The sequence below is a fragment of the Pinus tabuliformis genome, chromosome 2_2 (assembly GCF_031772625.1).
Source record: "Pinus tabuliformis cultivar Carrire ecotype Pingquan chromosome 2_2, CPIR1, whole genome shotgun sequence".
Taxonomy (NCBI): domain Eukaryota; kingdom Viridiplantae; phylum Streptophyta; class Pinopsida; order Pinales; family Pinaceae; genus Pinus; species Pinus tabuliformis.
Window position 1 is genome coordinate 28053599 of NC_142300.1, and position 6361 is coordinate 28059959.

Genomic DNA, 6361 nt, shown 5'->3' on the forward strand with positions numbered 1-6361 from the left:
TTATTCGAACTATAACCCTCATAAGATCCATCTCCATCCCTTTTCTCATGGTAACCAAATCCTTCACTAAAGGAGGTTCATCCTTTTCTTAGGGATATGAAACTTCCCCCTCTTTGATATATACAAGGATTAGAGGGTTGAGAGATGAAGGAGGTAAGTATTCAGAGAATACAAACTTATGCTGCTATTTTGAGATTGGAGAGGTTGTTATCTAAGGAGGAGATTGAAGGCATTTGGTAGGGACCTCACGACATCAAGTCGAAGGTTGTAAGGCTCTTATTATCTTCTTATTAATACAAATGAGCACTTTCTCCCATTGATTTTTGTCTTTTATGAATGATGAATAGTTTGCAATTGGTTATTATGTTCATTAAGGAAATTTCAATCCCTAATTTGCTTGATCATTAGGCTAAGTTATTTTAATTACTATATCACATGTGCTTTTGATCCTTTTTATGGTTTATGTTTGGAGGTTCTACCAAGCATTGAAGAGCTGCATCATGTCACAACTAGGGATCTTCATCAGGCATTTCGTGAAACTAGTAAGAGGCCTATTGATCAGTTAGATTGCTTTTAATTAGATTACATTCAACTTAGGGAAGGAATCAATTCGTTTGTCATGATTTTTTCTAGTTTCCATTTAGGATCTAGGGAGATATTTCTTTTCCACAAGAGGGATTGTCCGGTGTAACAAACTGGCGACCATACTAGGGAACGTCTTTGTTCTTGTCTTTTTCCTTGGCCTTGTTTTCTTATTTTTCTAATTTATCCAGCTCTGAGTCTTCATAACTTAATGGCCCTTTAGGTCTGATTGGTTGATTTTCGAGTTTTTTTATTTTTTATTTAAGTTTCTTCCCTGCGTCATTTCTGTTTGTACACAAATCACAGATCTGCACCCTTTTTTCCATAGCAACTGAGCGCATGCGGACTGTTTCCTACTGGAAACCCACGTAGTCCTTGAAATTTTTTGAAAATTTCATTATAGCTTCAATCCAGACATGAATTTGTATTTCTGAAAGTGTCATTCTATTTTTTTGGATTGTTGTTGTCTTTTCTAAACTCAATTGATTGTTTTGTTGATGATTTTCTGAAGAAGAGGTCTTTTTGGAAGAATAACATAGGGTTTTGATTGGTTGATTTATAGTTTGATCAAGACAAGCTTGAATGTCTTTTTGTCATTCATATTCTGATTTTGTTCTGTCAAATACACTGGTTAAGCTTTAAAAATTGTTTATTTGTAGTCAAAAATACTTTGAATTACAAGTTAGGGTTTCTAAAGACCTTGTGCTTTTGTGAAAGAATCATAGTTATTTTTGCTTGATAAAAGAAGTTATTTCTTTCATATTGAAAAAAAATTCATGACTACACTATTATTATCATTGAATCAAAGCATTCATAGGAGAATATGTCTTGCCTCCATCCTCTTGATTGATTTCTATGTGCTTGAAAGTTTCAAGTGATTAGAAGAAAAGAGTTTGTTACTTTATTTTGATAATTAGGGAAATCTAGAAATTAGTTTGTTGGCTGAATTTTTCATTATAAAATAGTGAAATTGGTTGTTTTGAGAAAAGTGAAAAGTTATGAGTTGTTACATTTTATTTCTCAAAAATCAAAGAAAACACTTTCTTTTCTCTAAATAGAATTTCATCGAAAATTAAAAGTTTCTTTTGCATCTTAGAGTGCATTAAGATTTCGGTTCGTGACAACATCATAAGTTTCACTTTATTACAACCTTTTTCCTTGACGGAGCTAGACTTATGCCATGGTGGCAATAGTCTCATCATATTTTAGGATGATTATGTCTCTTCACAAAGGAAGAAGTGTGAAAGTAGATCAATTATCCTACTATACCTCTCACCCTAATTCTACAGGTAGTATCCCATTTGTTGGAAAATCCACCACTCCATATGAAGAAGTTGGTGTTGGCCTACTCAAAGACTCATCTTTGATGGGAACTTTCGTGTTCCCTCCACCTGTTCTTATTTACAATGAAGAACAAATCAACATCATTACATCAATTACTTTCGAAATGGGAGATCCATTGAAAGTACCGTCAAAATCAGAAATGATCTTATATGGTGATGAAATGCCTTGTAGTCCTTTTGAATTAGCCTATGAGGCCATTCAATCTTTTTCAAACACATCAACATCTAATGATGATCAAATGAATATGATCATTGATGAATATTCTCATTTCTCATGCTTGGAACCAATCTCTATGTCTGATCCTTTTAACAAATATTTTTTAACTGATGAAGGGATTATGGAGGTTATGACCTTGGATGAAATGCCATGGGATGATACTCATCATCGTTCAACTTTCTTACCATCTTTTGATAAAATTGAGAATAATTTTTCATCATTATTTTCATCTGAGACCCTTAGTGATCCTCAAAATCCAATATCTACCCTTTCTTCAATTTCTAAACAAAATTTAGGGAAAATATCGACAACAATACGTATTGATATCTCAGTGAAACCTAGAATAATTGAAAATATTCATATAGGAACCTCTTGTTCATTAGAAGAGATTTCATCTTACAAAGCCCAATTTCAGGAATTTTGTGACACTTTTGCTTGGTCCTATGAAGAGATGCCAAGAATTGACCCTAACATTGTTGTACATGAAATAAAATATTATTTGGATGCTAAGCTAGTTAGACAATGATTACATCCTATACATCCACAAAAAGTTGTTGCTATCAAAACTAAGGTTGAGAAATTGTTGAAAGCAGGATTCATTTACCCTATTCCTTTAACTAATTAGGTATCAAACATTGTGCCCGTTAATAAAAAGAAAGGAACCATTCGAGTGTGTGTTCATTACCAAGATATCAATAAAGCTTGTCCTAAGGACAATTATCCAACTTCGTACATCGACCAAATTGTCGAAAACTGTGCTGGTTATGGATGGATTTTTTGGCTACAATCAGATAAACATACTCCCTATCAATCAATATAAAACCACAGTTATATGCCCATGGGGGCCCTTTTTTTATCGTAAACTCCCATTTGGCCTAAAAAATGATGGAGCAAGTTTTCAATGAGCAATGTCTTACACATTCCACAATATCAAGCATATTGTTTAGCCTTATTGAGATGACCTTTGGACTCATTCCATGAAACGGCGGGATCACCCAATGCACTTAAAAGAAATTTTCATTAGGTGTAGGCATTACAATATTCACTTGAATCCACACAAATGTGCTTTTTGTTTTCAATCGGGTCACCTTCTAGGATTAGTCATTTCAAAGGAAGGCATTCATGTTGATCCTCTTAAGGTAGAGGCAATTTTTAATTTTCCTACTCCTTCTAGCTTGAATCAACTCCAAAGTTTGCAAGAGAAAGAAAACCTTTTATGTAGATTCATCCACAATTATGCTAAACTAACACATGGTTTTACTCAAATTTTGAAAAAGGGTATTCCATTTTTCTAGGGTGAGATTGTTGATAAAGCTTTTGATGTGTTAAAGCATGCACTCACAAATGCACCTTTACTGCATCCACCCGATTAACATCAAGACTACTTTTTGTACTTAGTTGCATATGATGCCACCATTGGCACAGTGTTATTCCAAGAGGATGATTATGGAAGCGAACATGTGATTTAATATTTGAGTAGGATTCTCACTAAAACTGAGATTAAATATGCACATGTGGAGATGCTAGCCTTGGCAGTTATGCAAGTTATTCAACGATTTTGCCACTATATACTTCTCCGAAAAAAGACTGTCATTTCAGATTGCAACCCTATGATGTATATTCTCACGAAGCAACTGCTAGGGGGCAAATACTTGAAGTGGATAGTCATTTTACAAGAGTTTGATATGGAATTTGAAAAATCTAAATCAAATAAATCCTTGGTTTTTGTCGAATTATTATGTGACTTCCCCCACACTGATATGGAAATTGTAGCAGAAGATTCCTTTTCTGAAGAATCTCTCTTTCTTATTAATGCGTCTGATCTGTGGTAGGAGACATCATTATATATCTCTAAACATAAACTTTTAGGCCTAAGTTATCCAAAACTGATCTTCATCGAGTCTGATACCAATCCCAACAATACAACATTATTTGTGACACTCTTTATTGTCATGGTGCCGATTCTGTATTCCGACGTTGTTTAACTCTTGAAGAAGCCGAAAAAAATTTGAATGACTGCCACTCTGGAGCATGTGGCGGTCACATGTTTGGGTATGCTACTGCCCAAAAGATATTATGTGCTAGCTATTTTTGGTCATAAGTGTTTAAATACTGCATCACTACAGTCCAAAAATTCCATAATTGCCAAATTTATGATCGCAAAATGTGAGCACCTCCCGCTCCTCTTCACCCAATTGTAGTTGTCGGTCCTTTTGCTAAATGGCGCATCGACTTCATCACATTTAACCCTCATTCAATGGGGGGGGGCATGGATATTTCATCCTTGCAGTGGATTACTTTACAAAATGGGCCGAGGTGATGTCTACATATAGAGATGATGGTGAAACTACATCTATTTTCATTTACAATCATGTGATTGCTTGGTTCGGCGTTACACAAGCTATTATCACAAACCATGGTAATCATTTTCGTAACTTTATGATCATCAAACTGTATGCACAACTTGGCCTCGGCCATGATATCTCTACTACGTATTATCCACAAGATAATGGTCAGGTCGAAGCTGTCAATAAAGTTTTATCCAATATGATTAAACGGATAGTTGGTATCCATAAAGGAAATCGGCACTCTATGCTCTTTTCAGCATTGTGAGGTTACCGCACTACTATAAAAACATGGATCGGTTGTACCTATTTTCAACTCGTTTATGGTTTGGAAGCTATATTACCTATTCAATGTGAAATTCCATCTCTTAAATTAGCTATCGAATTATTACCTGCTACCTCTGCAGACGAAGAATTCTTTGTACACTTAGCCCATCTAGATGAAAATTATCGTAATACCATATTAGCTAGCGAAGCTCACCAAAAATGTGTCAAATCCCAATATGATCAAAACATTAATCCTCGTACATTTTCAAAAGGTGACCTAGTCTTGGTATATGATCAAGCTCATGACAAGCTAGGTGCAGGAAAATTTGAGCCCATGTGGCATGGCCCTTACATCATAAAACACATATTAGCTAAAGGTGCCTATGAGCTGATTGATTACGATGGTGTTCCTTTGGGAAAGGCTAGAAATGGTCTTTACCTAAAGAAATATTTTGCATACATTTTTGGTGAAGATTTGTACATTATTTACCATTTTCATATATGTGTGGTAGATTAGTGTTTTTTACTACTTCTTCTGCTTATCTTGTTTTTACACTTGATTTGAAGATGTCAACGTTTTCTCCGACTTACATTGGCTTTCTTGATGGCACTAGTCATAGTACTCAGAATCTATCTTCCACAGCCTGGGTTATCTATTCACCTAGTAACGAGCTAGGTGCTATTCATGGGATATGTCTTGGTCAAACAACGAGCAACATAGTAGAATATAGTGTAGTTATTGAGTTATTGGTTGATGCCATTACAATTGATATCTGGCGTTTGGTCGTTAGGTTAGATTCACAGCTCATATTATTACATTTAAATGGTGTCTATTCAGTTAGGATTCTAACCATGTTAAGGATGTTTTTACTTGTTCCTCTCTTGGAAAGACGATTTGATTATATCGAATATCAACACAATCCGAGATATTTAAACACATTGACTGATCCATTGGCGAATCATGTGTTAAATAGACATTTGAAACATTTGTAAATTAAAAACAATGTTCATTCATCCATTGATCAAGATAAAAATAGATAGAAGTAGCATATTTTTCATTAAAATAGAGATTGGGTGTGTCTACAAAATATGTCATCGAGGACATAAGACCTCGTGGCCTTTTATTTTCCAAATAGTACTAACTCCATGAGTTCAAAAATGGTCTTTGAAACTAGAATAGCTAGGCATGGTGATGCTCATGATAGCACAATAAAATCGATGTAGAAAATTTATGAGCTACCTAGGAACCCCAACTACGTGCCTTTGATAAGCGCATGGAATGTCATCAACTCCAATATCTAGGATGTTGGCAATCAACCTCTCAAAGTTTTGCTCCAACTCTGTCAAGATTTCATCTTCCTCTGGGTTCGCTACCGTAGCAACTATAGGATGCTCATCTCGTCTATCGTACCGTCCCATCCTAGCTAGTTGGGTTGGACTCACATCTGAACATACATTTTAAACAATTAGCCTCTGAAGAGAAAAACACTTAAAAAATAAAAAACTTTGAAAACATGCCAAAATGAGAAAATATTACCTAGATCACACCACTGAGCCCTAGATGGAAGTGGGATATCAAGGTCACCTCTATAATCTATCCCGACATA